Source organism: Lathyrus oleraceus, chromosome 2 (assembly GCF_024323335.1).
Source record: "Lathyrus oleraceus cultivar Zhongwan6 chromosome 2, CAAS_Psat_ZW6_1.0, whole genome shotgun sequence".
NCBI classification, from domain to species: Eukaryota; Viridiplantae; Streptophyta; class Magnoliopsida; order Fabales; family Fabaceae; genus Lathyrus; species Lathyrus oleraceus.
In genome coordinates, this window is record NC_066580.1 from 5,426,643 (window position 1) to 5,444,309 (window position 17,667).

Sequence of the window (17,667 nt, forward strand, 5' to 3'; positions counted from 1 at the left end):
GTCTCTGGACTAGGGCTCGAAGTTCTTCTTGACCTTGCGCAACCCCTTGCATCATATGCATGAACTGGGCCATGTTAGCCCTCATCTCTGCTAACTCACCTTGCACTTGATCCATATTCCTCTGTTGATTCAACCTCGTAGAGTAGCGGTGCGGACGTTGATCAGCAATCATGCCTGAAACAGGAACCAGAATGAGAAGTCTCGATCAAGAACACCTGTAATGCAAGAATGATATGTGTATGATGCTAATGATGCGTATGATGCACATGATATGTTCATTCCTCAGGCATTCAAAAGCCTAATTCATCTTTCAAAAGATGGCAACCTGCAACAATGAACAACACAGAAGCAAACTACACAGGATAATGAGCACAAGGTGAAACATCAACAACCTCATCTATAGATGTGCACAATAAAGGTCATACAAATATAGTTCAATCAAAGATAACATCAGAGTACAACAAGGGATCCCATCCAACAATCCTGGAGGTGATTCTCAAAATAAACAATAAGGTAAACTACAGAAGTCGTCCTCCAGGAATGAGAGTCTTCAAATACTGGCATTGATCAATCAAACGGTCGCACTCTGAACAATCAGGTAAAGGGGTGATCTTCTCCTTCAATTGTCTTCTGAGCTCTACAACTTCTCCTCCAAGTTGGTTCTCTGATGCAAGCCTCAAGTCTACTTCCTTCTTCAATTGGATGTCTTTGTCTTTAATCTGCTTTTCCAGGTCTCGTATCTTCTTCTGATAATTAGTTTCAGCTCTCTGCAACCTCAAGTACTCATGGTGTTCTTCATTCAACAATGTCTCTAACTCCTCATAGGACCTCTTCTTGCTCTTCAATCTGCTAGCATCTTCACCCTGCATGCCTTTGAGTTGATGAGCCAAGTTCAGCTTGTCAGCTTTGGCTTTGTAAAGCTCCATCTGAGTATCTTGTTCCTTCTCTTTCAACCGACGATTCTCCATCAAGGCTTGTTTGTAGTGCTCAGCAGGCACACTCTCAGAAAGGATCAAAGGTGGTTGCTCTTGCAATGACTCCATCCTATCATAGGGTAACAACAAAGTCTCAACTCTCTTCTTGACCCAATCAATGTAGTCAGGCATAGCAATGGCAAACTTCTTCCCCAACACAGCTCCATCCTTGACACCAATAGTCTTCCAAGCTCTTCCCACTTGCTCCAATCTAGCCGGGTCACTCTGCTTCTCAAAATACACACTCTCAGCTATCTCAGCATCTAGTGGTCTTCCATTCATAACAAACCCCAACTGGCGAAGAGAAAGAACCGGGTTGTAATTGATGCAACCCTTAGTCCCTATGAGTGGCACATTACGAAACCCTCCACAACTCATGATGACATTACGCACATTCAACCTGTAAGCTTGCCACCTGATGTCATAGGATGTGAGAGACATAATCCTCTGAGTCCACTTATGAGTGTTCTGAGTATCCATAAAAGGTCCACTGGTTGGCAACAAGGACAAGAACCATCTGAGTAGCAACGGGAGACAACACCTGATAGCTCCACCCTTACCATGCCTACTATGGATAGCATAATAAGTTTCAGCTAACAAGGTAGGAACCGGATTTCCTCTGATGAAGATAGTGATAGCAGCAAAGTCCACAAAATTAGGCATGCTAGGGAGCAACACAACTCCATAGATCATAATAGCCAATTGAGCATGAAAAGCTTCCCAATTTCCCTTCCTTACTTCTTCTTTAGCCATCCTCACCAGGTACTTCAAAGGCAAACCCACAACCTCACCACTTGACTTCCAATTGTCACTTACCTCCTTGATACTCAAATAAAGAGCTCTGGCAACAACCCTGAAATCAACTTCCTTTGGAGCATCCAAGAAAGGCACCTGATATCTGATCGGGACATTCTTCAGGATGGAGTACTCTTCAAGAGTGGGCGCTAACTGATAATCCTGGAAAGTGAAACAACGGAGCTCTGGGTCATAGAACTGTAGAAGAGTCTGCAACGGTACTGGATCTACCACCATCTTCAACAGTGTCAACAAATCCCCATACTGATCAACAAACACCTTCTGATTACCGCCGGTCACAAGATTGCTCAACTCTATCAAAGACGTCAATGGCTCACGGTGAAAACTGTAGGTGCAAGTCTTCCTCTTCAACTCTGGAACGGATGCCATCTCTCACAGTGAATAGACTCTTGAATGAACCTGAGAAATGATATGCATGAGGAGATTAGCTTTTTTCTTTTCTTTTTCTTTCTTTTTTTATTGCATTATTTTTTTTGAAAATAAACATGCTATGATGCAAATAATGCAATGATTGGCTGGCTGTGTATCACGGAGCACAGGTTTAAAGCTTCGGCTTGAATTCGGAACCACAAAGTCATCTGAGACCCAAAGTTATCTGAGACCCATACAATAAGAACCAAGTCACCAACAGGACCCAAGAGTTACCAACAAGTCACCAACAAGTCACCAACGGTACCTGTAATGATTCAATTCCCTCCCCGCTCACGGGTGTCATCTAGGTCAGGGTAAAGTCGAGAGAAACGCAGGATAAATAACCCTTTCAAGAATATCATCATGTACACACCAGATGTATGTAACGATAATACCCCATCAGAGTCTGAACTGCTCGTGATATCATGCTCTGCTAAGTGGCGCAATACCACCCGTTTCCCATGAATCACTCTATTCCTAGGTGTCCTAAAGTTCACTCATGGCCTGGGTATTGGGCCTTTTACCTCTTGTAACTCCCACCCCACAGAGAGACAGACACACAGCCAGCACAATGAAAGCATGATGAATGCAAACATAAACAAATAAATGCAATAAATGAAACAGTAAAAGCAACCAAACCCTATTCTAAAGAGCGCTAGGAGTGACTCGCTTAGGGAAGATGGACCAGCAAGAGGTCAACTTCTCTTGGTCCCCAGTGGAGTCGCCAGCTGTCGCATTACGCGAAAAACCGGCGGGAAAACGAAACAACAGAGCCGCCATCGTGCGTTATTTATCCCAAAGGAGGGAAAGGAAACGCTCGAAGTAAACCTGGAAAAGACATGGTCTCGCGACCAGAGAAAGATGGGATCGGGAGTCGGTTATGCGAAGGGAAGGTATTAGCACCCCTACGCATCCGTCGTACTCGACGGGATCCACGCACAAAAGAATAGAAGAAAGGTTGCTAAAAACTGCTCAAACACTGCACACACTGCACAAGGCTGGAAGGAAACACAGAAAGACGGAAGAAACGGGACTCGGCAAGATATCGCATCCTAGGCCTACGTAGTCTGTCAGGCACAGACATCAGAGTCGACGTAGTTCGGGACGGGGGAAACGTGCTCGCTAGGATGTCGCATCCTATGCATACGTATCTTCTCTGACCGAAGAAGAATCAGAGCACTCGTAGCTCGGCTAACGCACGCCAAACAAAACCCAGGAAACCGACTGCCAATCGCTGGACTTACGTCAGACTCCATACAAACAGGTAAACATGGAAACCGAATTCCAATCGTTGGACTTACATCAGACTCCGAACCAACAAACACACACAGGAAACCAACTGCCAATCGTTGGACTTACGTCAGACTCCAACAAGCAAACAAGACACAGGAAACCAACTGCCAATCGCTGGACTTACGTCAGTCTCCAAACACACACAAAGGGGTTGCAAAAGAAAAAGGGCGCCCGGAGAGATCAGCTCATCTCCTGCCTACGTACCTCATCTGGTATGAGGATCAGGGCGACATAGTTCCCCTTAACAGGGAAAGAACTTCTAACCTAACCAGAGACAAGGGAGATAACAAGCTACTAGGGAGACTACGACTCGAGCCTAGAAGTTGTCATGCATAAGATTCCTATGTTGAGGTCTCTATCCTAACTTGCACAGGAAGCAAGCTATCCTAAACAGAACAATCAAACACATACAAGCACAATAAAGCAAGCACACACACTATATGCAAACAGTTTGGGCTCATACAGGGCTAGGCTGCAGAAACAAGCCAACTGGAATGGGGTGTTGTTAGCTCTTAACCCTAACATTGAGAGTTAGGGTGAAGCAGATGAAATGGGAGATGAGGGTTATGCCTCATAGCTCTTATCCCTGGCCTGGGAGAGTTTGACTCAAAATAGAAAGTGTGGGAGTTCAGAATGTAGGAACTCTTCTCCACAGATGACTGACACAACAAGATCTTGGATTCTTATTCACAATGCATCAACACATGGTGTGTGAGCAAAGTGAATGACACAACTGAATAGCAGGGGATGGATTGCACATCCCTTTTATCTGTCAATTGCCTCTTAAGAGGTCTTTACCTGCTTGGCACAAAATTAAACATCCACAAACATTGCCTCTTAAGGAGGGCTTCAGACAGGTGCCTACCAATAACAGTAGGTCTTCCAGACTACATGAAGATTAAGGAATTATACCTCAGTGGTATGCCAACCACAAGCAATTCCAAGCAAGTTCAAATGAACTTAAAGCAACTTAGGTACCTGTGGAAACAGCTAAACCAATCAGTACAACTTTCAGACAAACAATCAACAGTTAATATCACACAGACAGACAAATCCAATCAGGCAACAATGGTACAAGGCCCAAGGCAAACACAAATTAATTGTCCTCAAAGCCTACAAAACACATAAAGGTTAGCAAATGACAACAATTGATCAAGCTTAAATGAAGGAGCTACTCCAATCATGGAAATGTATACTTGAACCTGAAATCACAACTCAAATGGTAAGTAACAAACCACTAGGTCAAAGCCTAGGGTCAAAAGAGGATCAAAAATCCAAAACAGAACCTCAAACTCAACACAAAGCATGTTTAATCACTCAAGAACAAGTCCTAAAAAGGACCAAGTCATAATCAATAAGCAAGTCCATTTCATGTGCAAGATAAGTCAAAGACCAATTCAAGGCATCCAAATCATCAACATGAATAAAAATTCTCAATCAAAACAGAAATGATTCAAATAATTCTGGAAGAATTCATGAGAAATCAAGACATCCACAACATCCATCACACAAAAAATCAGAAACATTGGAGATCATTTGGCATGGAAATCATATTGTGCAAGTTAGACAACCAAATGTGTGACACAAATTGTCACACCATGTTAACACAAGCATAAAACAGAATTAATACATGAGAAAAATGTCAAACCAAAGCCAAAATGTCCATCAATGTGTCTAGAATCAGCATGCAAAATTTCAAGTTCATTGGATTAAAATCAAGCATTTCACAACAAGATAAGCAAGGCAAGGTCACAAATGGATACATGATCACATAACCTAGCACCAAATAAAATCCATCCATGCATAATTTTCCAATTTATGATCATAAAATCCTAGACAGAATAAGGAGCATTTTGCAAAAAATTGGGATGAAATTGGATGAGTTTTCAATTTGTTATGATTTTATGAAGTTTGGGAAAAATTTGAAATCAAAATGTGAACAAGCATGGCATGAAATAAGGAGGGAATATGTGAAAAATGATGAATATTTGAATAAGCGCACGCGGTGGGACTCGAACCTGGTCCACATTTGAATTTACGCGCTAAGCCTAAAACGACATCGTTTCAGCTAATGCCCTAACGCTGCCCAGAAATCGTAGCAAATGATGAATGTTTCGTAGCAAATCCCAGAAATTCGTAGCTAATTCGTGGCTAGTGAAGAACAATCGTAGCTAAAACTGGAAAACTCATGAGCTTCATCTTCTTCACGAGGTTGAAGATGAAGATGAAGATGAACTTCATGCAAACTCCAGCAAAATTCCAGAAATCAAAAATTTTAATGCCAATCGGTTCCTCGTTTCATGCACATGCAAGATCAAGCAACAAATCATGCCAAAACATCATGCATCATCCAAATCAAAGAAAAGAAAAATTGACATCAAACTTTCAAACATGCATAACTTCATGGATAATGCACCATTTCACTCAATTTTTATATCAGAATCATCACCAAGCAGAGATCTACACAAATATCATAATGAATTCAAGAATAAAGGAGATCGAAACTTGACCTCTTTGAAGAACAGCAAGTGGAAACTCGTGCTACAAGGCTCAGCAATGGCTCAAATCTCTTCTACAATGCTTAGTGAGATGATTGATGGAGGGATTAAAGCTCAAACAAGCACGAATCCAGTTGAATTTGAAATCTCCATTAATGCTTCAAGCTTCATGTATGGTCAAAACTGGCACGAATTCCTCCAAGTCCACGTTCAATCTTGCTCAGAAACACCTCTTGATCATGATTCCAACAAGAGAAATGGCTTGGATGTGAGAAAATCGAAAGTTCTTGTTGAGAGAAATTTTTGATAAATTTCTAGATCTAGATCTGAAAAGCTTCTTAATGCCAAATGCAGTTGTGATTATCATTATATATCCCTTGTTAATCATTCTGAAAACATGTTTAAGCCAAAACCAATTGAGATTAACAAGTTGTAAGGTGTGTGCACAAAATTGGATTTTCACCTCATGCATGAGGTGCATGCGTGAACAGTGCATTATGCTGACCCAAATCCACTTAAACAAGGCCCATGCACACTTTGGAATTGGTATTTCATGCATATGATCAACCAAATTGATTTTAGAAATTTTCCTTCAAAAAACTTCATGAATGAGCATATGACCATGCAAGTGAAATTCATGCCATGTAATGAGATATTTGGAAAGTGCATGTCATGATGAACAAAATGCAAAAAGAACCACCAAAATTGGAGCTTCGGTTCAAAAGATATGGCCATTTGAATTTTTAAGCATACTTTGCCAAGATTTGATAATAACTCCTTAACCATTCATTAGAAATTCATGATCTTGGACTTTTTGGAAATGGGAGAGAGAGATCTTCAACTTTCATGTTGGACAAAATTTCATTTGAAGCTTTCTTGATGATGTAAAATTGAGTTGAAGTTGGTCCAAAAACTTCCTATTTTTGGAAACTTGAAAATTACAGGTCATTTTCCATTTTTGGAAACTTTTGATTTGGCTTCAAATCCTTCAAGATAGATGTTTGACATGTTGAATAACCTTCTTTGGGACATGAATGAAGTGTCTCAATCCATTTCCCACCTCCAAGTCCACAGTTGACTTTGCAGTTGACTTTTATGGGCCTCAAATGACTTGCACATGCACTGATGAGTTCTGAGCCTTCAACACTTGGCCAAGTTGCTCAAAAATGATCCTTGGGTCATGTAAGCTCTTTGGAACCACCCTAGGGCTTTCATCTCATGGAAAATGCTATTGCTCTCTTGCACAGTTGAATCTCCTGACCAGTCTTGACTGATGAGATAATAATGGACTATGCAATGTTAAATACAATGCTAATGACCTAAAAAATGAAATAAATGTACAAATGGGAGGTGCAAATTTAAGGTGCTACACAAGGCAGGAGGTTGACGAACATTGAAACTGTCTCTAATATCCTGAAACAGTATTGAAGGAAGACATTTGGTAAAGATATATGTAATTTGATATCATGGGGGAACATGTAGAACACAAACATGGCCGCAAACTACTTTTCTTAAACAAAAAGATTATCCATTTCTATGTGTTTCGTGCATTGATCTTGGACTGGATTGGCAAAGAGATAGATGGCATTGACATTGTCACAATAGACTAAAGTTGCCTTAAGAATAATACAATGTAGTTCAAGAAGAAGATTGTGTAACCATCATGATTTAGAAACTACATTGGCAACACCGCGGTATTCGGCTTCAACACTAGATCGATATAATGTAGGTTGCCTGTTGGAGGACCAAAAGAGTAGGTTATCCCAAGAAACACATAATAACTAGAGGTGGAGCATCCGGTGTTTGGGTACCCTCCCTAATCATCATATGTATTAGATATTAAGGAGGAAGTAGATGAGTGATAAAGACGTAAACCATACTGATGTATGCCTTGAATGTCGCACAAAATACGTCTGAGAGCGAGCATGTGGGTTTCCATGGGATTGTGCATGAATAGACATATTTGTTGAACTTGATAGAAAATGTTTGATCGAGTAAAAGTGAGGTACTGAAGTGCACCTGCAAGGTTGCGATAGAGAGATGGATTCTCAAAAGGAATGCACTCAGCTTCAGTTTTGTGTCAACTGGGGTGAGACACGGTTTGCAGGATGACATGTCGACACAAACAATAATTTCTTTTGAGTAAAGAGACCTCTAGAGTGTTGAGTAACCACAAGTCAAGAAGAAGTGCAAGGGTCTCAAATATTTTATTGCAAATTTTGAACTAAGTAGTAAAATATTAGATTGCCTCAGAGCATCAGAGGACCTAGTAGGAATATTATCATCAACATATAAGAGGAGGTATGTCATATGAAATCATTTCTTGTAAATAAAGAGAGAGTGATTACAGTTGCTTTGAGAGAAACCAATGGAAGAAATATAATCAACAAAGCATTTATACCAACTTCAAGGAACTTGTTTAAGCCTATATAAGGATTTACATAGAAACACACACATGATGTGGATTTTTCGGGTCCTTTAAGCCTAACGGTTGATGCATGTAAATTTTTTCTTTAAGCTCACCATGAAGAAATGTGTTCTTGACATCCAACTGATGAATTTGCCAAGATTTAGAAACAACAGTACTGAGAACAGTTTGAATTGTTGCTGGTTTAACAACTAGACTGGAATTTTCTCCACAGTTTGAATGGTTACCTGTTGACCTACACCATCACTTACAAGTCGAGCTTTATGCCTCTCAAAAGAATCGTTAGATTTTTCCTTATGTCCAAAAATCTACAGAGATCTAATAACATTGACATCAGGTGGTCGTGGTACTAAATTCCACGTCTTATTTTTAATTAAAGCATTGTATTCATCATACATGGTCATTTTCCAATTTGGGTCTCGAAGTGCAGACATTGGGTTTCTAGGGAGAGGGTATTTTCTAATATGAGTGTGTAGGCCATAATATTTTTTATTAGGTTTAAAAATTCCATGTTGATTCGTAGTTATATGTTTAGTCTTTATTTGTAAGATTCGTGGGAAAATAGGAGGAAATAAGGGTTGGTTTGTTGGTGGAGGGTGTGATGGTGCGATGGAGGTTAGGGAGTAGGAGAAAGGAAGGGTGTTAGTCGGTTGGATAATTTTTGAAAGGCGTGTTGGTTGGTTGGATAATCTTGGAGTGGGGAGAGTGGTTGGTTGGTCCAAAATTGACGGGAAGGACCAGTCAATTTGATGAGCCAATGGGATTTTCTTTGGATCAGATTTTTTGTGGGTCAAGAGGTGGTCAATGATGTAAGGGGATGTGTCATTATCTAAGAAGGCGTATATGGTGAGTTGGGGGCCTATTCCAATTATAATATGGAGAAGGGTATTATGGAATGTCCCATGGGGTCCATGTTGCTAATGTGCCCATTGTTGCTAAGTATGTTATTTGTGACCGCCGTTCCGGCCACCTTTACCGGTGTTCCTGCCGCCGCCATTGAACATTTATTTTTCTTCCCATAACTGCAAGAGGGGGTGCATTCGGCCTGATGTGCATTCCGTTTACTGATTAGGGAGGAAGATACATATTGTACGGATGTGGGATGGTATTGGCACCAACACCACCAGTGTGAAAGAGGAAGAATTGTGAGTGACACGTTATTCGAGCTCTAATCGAGATTTGGCACCAACAAAAGTTTGTAAAGGATCATGTTGTTGGATGTAGGTAAGAAACCCTACATATGCATTGGTGAGGCTAGAGATCATTTTCAAAACCAAATGGGTGTTGGAAACCGGAGACTCAAGATTTACAAGTTAATCGGATAAGAGTTTGAGACGGTTTCAATAGGCTTCAATGGAGGGAAATTCCTTAAGGTTTGTGTTGCTAAACTAGTTCTTAAGTTGGATGACCCTTGAATGATTGTTGTCGTTGAACATGGCAGCAATATGTTTCCAACATGTTTAGGCAGAGTTGTCGATTACAAGGATAAATGTGAGATGTCTTGTGAGACGGTAACATACATCCATTGCAACAAAACAACGTCTAGATGATTCCAAAACTCATAATCACTAGCTTTAAGGGTGGTTGTCGCATGGATTGCATCTATGTCAGAGGGAGGGATGATATGATCAAGCATGTTGCGGACACATGACTACACTTTAAATAGAAAAAACCAAGAGAGATAAAGATCAATGTTATTTTCTAACGTCACCCGATTGATTATTTTGACGTTGTTAATGGCAAAAGCAACGTGTTTTGGTTTTTCCCACCAGAGTGGATTGGCTGGTCGGTGACAAAGTGTCGTCACCATTATTTGAGAGGTAAGAATTTCCAGTCATGGGAAAGGGAGGAGGAGGGGCGACAACTTGTTTAAGTATTTTAGGGTTTATCGATCTCTGTAAAAAAAGTAATTCCATGATTTCATTGATCTATTTTCTGAATGATATACAAGATTTCACTTATTAGTTTAGGAAACTAATAATGTACAATCACAACAAATCAATGCAATAATAATGTATAATTGAAATAAGTCAATATACACTAAATATAGACAAATTTGTTTTTATTCTATTACGGTGGACTTTAATAAATATGAGATTAAATTGAACTATGAGCAATACTGTTGTGAAGTAATTTGTATTTGGTGCAGTTGCTTGTTAGTTGTTAGTAAGTGTTTAGTTAGTTAGTTTGTTGATATTGTTAAGTTGGTTGAAATGACTTGTTATAGAATGAACCTTGTATTGTATGTTGTAATGAATCTTTGCCTAATAGATTTTTATTCTCATCGCTTTTAATATGCATTTATACTCTTTACCTCAATTATCTGACTCTCTATTATTCTCCTTTGATCTATTTAATCAATTCAATCAAGTGTGAATGTTAAAATGTTTAGAAAAATAAGTTTCAATCGTTATTTTGTAATCAAGAATTATGGTGAATTTGAACTCAACTTCAAATGGAAATTTTCATGCAAATATTTTAATATTCAAAGGAGTAAATTATGAGTGTTGGTGTGCGCAGATAAAAATGATATTCAAAATTTAAAATGTGCTTTAAATCGTTAATGATAGTGATTAAGTATTAACTGAAAATGAAATTGAGGCGGAAAAAAATGTTCTTAACCCATCAATGTATTGATCTAAATTGATAAGATCATTTAAGAGGAAGTACCAAAAGGTTCTTGGGGTTCTCTCAAGAAACTGTGTTGGAGAGGGGCATAGGCAGGGGAGTCGACTAGTGGACCCCCCCCCCCCCCCCCCCCCCCGGCAATATAATCCAAGAGGATATTCATGTAATACGTTGTTTGTGATTTACGTTTCTGTTTTCTATTTTGTTACTATTTGATGTTCTAATAATTGGTATCAGATGACGATTAATTTTGATGAAAAATTCAAAGTGGCAAGATTCGAAGGAACAAATTTTTTTAGATTATGACGAAGGAGAGTTAAGGATTTGTTGGCTCAATAAGGTTTATGCAAGACGTTGTGTGAAATGCAATCAACGAACATGGAAGACGCCATTTGATACTTCTATGAATTTCAAATGATATGATGTATCATATCTTGGACCTAATTCCTCCCAAGGTGGTTTGAGATAAACATGAGAGTTAATATATGTCCAAGTCGTTGATGAACAAACATCCCATAAAGCAGCGTCTATATAGTCTGAACATGCTAGAAGGATATCATTTGCAACAACTTGTTAAAACCTTTAACAACTTTATCACTGATCTAGTGATACTTGGGGTAAAGGTTGGCGTTGAAAAAAAATACAATCTTAATGTTGTGCATATCATTAGATTCTTATGATCACTTAGTGATCACTCTTACGTACGAGAAATACATCGTCCACTTTGATGTAATTATTACTACATTTTTTTTTCATTCACAAAGAATACAATATGTAGAAGAACAAACTCAACGCAAAGGTCTTTATGTGAATGGGGAAAAGATTAAAGGCGGAACAAAGTTAAAGCAGGTTCTAAAAAAAAGAGGTTTAAATCCAATATCAGACAAACAACTGAGTCACATTGTTGCAAACTAATCAAATATGGATGAGAGATTATCTAAAAAAAGTAGGATCCAAAAAGTTCTGCAAACATGCTTCAAACTAATGGATCTTGTAGTGAAAGAGATATACTTTGTGTTTCATCTAGAAAATGTACAAAAATATGGATTATTGACTGTTGATGCTTTTATCACATATCGTCACACTAGGAGTGGTTCACCATATTTAGGTCAATTAGTTTTGGATTTGTTTATTTGGGTGATGATAAAGTATTTAATATAATTGTAATTATACAAATTAAAATTTCTATGAACAATGGTTGCGTTCAGACATTGGCTGATGCGAGGCATATTCTAGAATTGAGAAATAATATGATTTTCCTAGGTACTTTACAATAAAATGGTTTGTCCTATAGGTATAATGGAGATAGATACATTATAAAGGTAAACAAGGTTTACTTGATTATTATGAGAGCAAAGAATATGACAAGTAACATCCTCAAACCTTTGGGAAGTATTGTTCTAGGTTATGTTGTGTTAGTTGAGTTGTATAATGATGCACCCAAACTCTGGAACATAAGCATGGATCATCTCAGTGAGCGTGGGGTGATTGAACTTTATAAGAGAAATCTATTAAAGGGTATTCACAATTGCAAGATTGAATTGTGCAAGTATTATTGGGAAACAATGATGTGTTTATTTTAGGATCGCGAAACACAAAACATAAGGAATCCTAGAATATGTGCATTCATATGTATGAGGGCCTACAGAATAGGCCTTTATGGGTCGTTCTAGATATTTTGTGGCTTTTACTGATTATTTTTCTTGCAAGGTTTAGATATGTTTCTGGAAGAAAAAATAAGAAGTCTTTACCAAGTTCTAGCTATTGAAGGCATATGTATAAAATCTAATGGGCATAAAATCAAGTATTTTTGGTCAGATAATGAGATGTATTATACTAATTCAAAATTTAAAAACATTTGTGTGAAACACAGTATTTATAGGTACTTTTCTGTTTGAAAGATACTACAATAGAATGGTGTGGGAGAAAGAATTCAGATGTCTCTAACTGAAAGAGAAAGATGTCTCTAGTTGAATCTTGAAATCTCATAGGGTTTTAACTTGCATAAAAGGTATGGACATGTAACCTAATTGGCGTGCTATATTATCAATAAATTACCACAAACTTATTTGGATGGGAAATATTCATATAAGGTATGGACTTGTAACCTAATTGATCTTGACAATTTAAGGAGTTTTGGATGTTTATAGCATGTGCATATATCAATTGAAGATATATTCATACTTGACCCAAATTCAAATAAGTGTGTCTTTGTCGGTTCTACAAAAGGTTTGAAGGTCTTCAAGTTATGGGATATAATTTCAAAGGCAATGATCATCAGGAAATAAGTTGTCTTGAAAAATTCAAGTTTAAGAAGTTAGTTGCATTAGATATGTCGGTATATGAAAAGGAAACTTTCAGTAATAAGGTGATTCAGGTAAATAATGATCCACTACTAGTGATAAATGTATGGGTATCATCTTAATTTCAAGTTGAACTAGACTCTGATACTAAAATCCACCACGAGCATGAAGATTTAGGTGGATCATATGATTACTCTCTTTTACATGAAAAAGACCGTGTTGGACAAGTGACTTCAAGCACAAGAGGGGGGTGAATTATAGTATTTAAAACTCACTATTACTTATATATTTTCTCGATTAAACTTAAAATTGTGTTAGTAGTTTCTTAAGATTAAATAGCAGCGGAAATGAAAACAGTAAATAATGGAAAATAAAGAGAGTAAGGGTTAAAGATATTGCACTAGAAAGTTATCCAGGTTTGACCGAACGTTGACCTAGTCCAGTCCCCAAAAGGTCTTCTTGAGATTTTGACTATAAACTTTTGAGCTTTTACAAGTTGTGCCCATGAACTTTAATGTAATATGATCTTGAGATTTTTACAAGCTTATCCCCAATCAATGATAGCTTTTACCTTAGGATAAATGATCAAATTGTTTAGAGATTTAGGCTTATCTCAGTAACCAAAATAAAGCTTTTTTCCAAAAAAGCTTAAGAAACCAAACACAAAGATTTTATGACTGATTTATCGCATGAACCAAACCCAATCTCTTATTAGTATCACACTCTTAAGAATTAAACGACCAACACGATCACTTACAAATTCTTCCTCATAATAAAAACTTCACTAAAAAACCCTAAGGCATCCTAAACTGAAAAGAAATATTTCTAAAGAGGGAAAGAAAGAAAATAAAGAGATAAATTCCAAAGAAAATGTAAATCATTAGAAAGTAGTATAAAGTGAAAGTTGATGAGCCTCATTTATATAGGAGTTGTAAAAATAAAAAAGGGAAACAATTTTTGGGAATTTTTAATGTCCCAATCGATTGGGTGACCTAAATAATTGATTATCTTGGCTCATTTTGGAAAGTTTGGATAAGGAGGTGTTGCAAGTCATTAAGACACTGTCTAGATCGATTGGTTAATCATTTAGGCCTCTTCCAATCGATTGACATAAGTACCAAATCGATTTGATAGTCAAAAAAATATTCCAATCGATTGACTTAAGATACCAATCAATTAGGTAGTTCAAAAAAGTATTCCAATGATTGGCTTAAGGTCCCAATCGATTGGTTAGTTAAAAAATGCTTCAAAAAGGAGGTTGAATGTATCCTAATCAACTGGATCATGAGTGAAAACATTTTTAAGGTGTAAAAAGGTTAGAAAAAAACTTTTAAGTGTGTGTGTGAGTTGCCTTAGCACTTAGAAGCCAATTCCTTAATTTTACACAACTCTGGTCACTCAGACAGACAAGAAGACACGACTTATTGAGCTTTCACACTTTTATCCGAGACTTCAAGATTCTATACTGAATTGTTCCTAATCATTTAATCACTTTAATATTGATTCTCTTGTTAATGAGGCATGATATGTTTCTCTGATTAGGTGACAATCATCAAGGTTGAAAGTTATTGCCATTAAATTTATCACAATTGTTAATGTTGTCGTTATCAAATCATCAGAGAGGATCTTTTGTGGGATTGTATCAGAAAATGTTAATATACTTTATCTTTGTTCTCCTATTTCAGGCTTTCTAGCAGAAAGAGACAAAGAAACACACAACAGAGGAAGAGGATCTTTTGTGTGTGTGTGTATATATATATAACTTGCACACTGACATTGGATCGACGTCCGGATTTAACTACAAACTTATTGTATCCAGGTGCCATTAAATATGAACTTGCGGTATCCTTATGATGTCGCCTCTATAATCATCCTATCGATGATGGGAAGCGTGGGCGTAGCTAATTTGAGTGGTGGGTTCCGAGGCTTCGTCCCGACCTTCATAGAAATTGACTTAAGACCCCGGTTTGACCCTAGATTTGGACATGGGATTTCCACTTTTTCTTTTCTACGGAGTTCTTGAGGAAATTGAAGATTTGGATTCTGAGGAAGTAGAATGGAAGCGGTGGTCGGAAAATCCCTATCTTCATTCTAGAATCATTTTTTTATTCTGAGATCTAAGGAAGTTGCGATCGGTGAGGATCGAGAATGAACGTGAATCCGCATAAAATGTAGGAATCAAATGTTGATTTCCTCTTGATTCGATAACATGAGGAAGTTATGAGCTAACAAATCGAGGATTTGGACCTGAACCGCAAGAATTTAGATCTGAAACTTCTGAGTTTGCTAAATGTTGTTCGTGAAGCAAACTCGATTTTTGTGGGAAACGCATGAATTGAAATTCGATCACCATAGAATGGGCCACTATTCCTTCGAATACCAGAAATAGATGATCTAACTCTCCGAAGGAATCATAAATGAAGAGAGTTGAATATCTGTGATCTTGAACGGTGACTCTGATCATCTTTATAGCAGAGTGGGTGGACCTACATGGTTAACACCTCAACGTCTAAGTCAGTTCAAGGTTCAAGATGAGTATAGTGAAATTAGAGATAAGATATTGTGTACCATCTCATAACATGTGATCTGTTTTTATATATTTCATGAAGCAAACTCGATTTTTGTGGGAAACGCATGAATTGAAATTCGATTCCCACAAAATGGGCCACTGTTCCTTCGAAAACCAGAAATAGATGATCTAACTCTCAGAAGGAATCATAAATGAAGAGAGTTGAGTATTTGCGATCTTGAACGGTGACTCTGATCATCTTTATAGCAGAGTGGGTGGACCTACATGGTTAACACCTCAACGTCTAAGTCAGTTCAAGGTTCAAGATGAGTATACTGAAATTAGAGATAAGATATTGTGTACCATCTCATAACATGTGATCTGTTTTTATATATTGAGTTGAGTCGAGGATAATGGACTTGAGATGAATTGGCCCTTCGTCAATTGGGCCGGTCCAAAACATAAATTATAATTCTTTTGGTTAAATGAAATTTTAGTTTTTTATTTAAAAAATAAACAAAAAGGTGTTCCCTTTATTTTATAACTTCAATTCTTAATCTTCCAATTTTAATAATTGTTTATATCATATTTTAATGACATTGAATATCGCATTTGTTGGGGGAGTTTTTCACTATGGAGCATTGAATATCGCATTTGTTAGGGGAGTTTTTCACTATGGAGCATTGAATATCGCGAGACTTCTTCTTTTGGAACAATATCTTTGTGAGAGACACACCATATATTCACCTAAAACCTTAAGGTGATAGGTGGGTGGATTCTCTCACTTATAAATGCTCAAGTCTCCACATTTACAACCAGTGTGGGACTATTATCTCAACAAAATTTACTAAAAAGAAAAAGATTTAAAAATAAAAAGAAATATAATTAGTCTTCTATTTTGGTTATAGTTTAATCTTTGTTGGTTCACATGTGTCCATGGGCCTTTTCTAAGCCCAAATTTTATTTCTATGATGCTACACCAAAAGTTCAATAAAAGAATCATTAAATAATTTTTTTTCTTTTTAAATATGAATAAAAATTGATTAAATAAAACAAAAAACACTTTATCACTCATTTATAAAATAAAACAAAAAATATATATTAAAAGTTAATATATGCAAAAAGTTTTTCTAAATGCTGACTTAGTACTCATTATTTTCATGTGAAGTACATTTTATTTTAATTTTAAACTTTTTAATTTTTATTAAAAAAAACACTTTTTACCTTAAAATATTCTTTGATAATATGATTTCACTCCTTAACACTATCATTTCCTAAAACTTTAGGAGTGGAAATACATATTAAAACAACTTAAGTGTTTTTTAAGTCCAAAAATATCAAAATCTTTAGTACTTTTTTGAATTCAAATGTTACCGAATAAAATAATTATATGTATAAAAAACATGTTTATATTTAAGCTTTAGTTCCTCTATAAAAGGATGTTTTGAACCGGATGTTGAAAATTGTTATAATTTTTCTGTCAAACTTTTTTTTGAACTATTATGTATGATATTGGTTTTTATGGTATTTTTCAGAATGAGTTCACGACTATGTCGGGGATTCCTGCTTCTATCTCCACCTCTTTATGTTTGAACTGTCGTTGTGTGATTATGTTGAGACTAGGTTTTGATGAGGATCTTTTAGCTCGTCTTACATGGTTCTTTTAAGATTTGAGTGAATAGTTGAAGGGTGATGACTAATTTGGGTAGAAGAATTATCACTCTGACATAAATGTGTTACTCTAAGCTAACATAGAGTGATTCATTATTAGAATCGGTCTGTAGGCAATCGAGCTATTTAGGAGAAT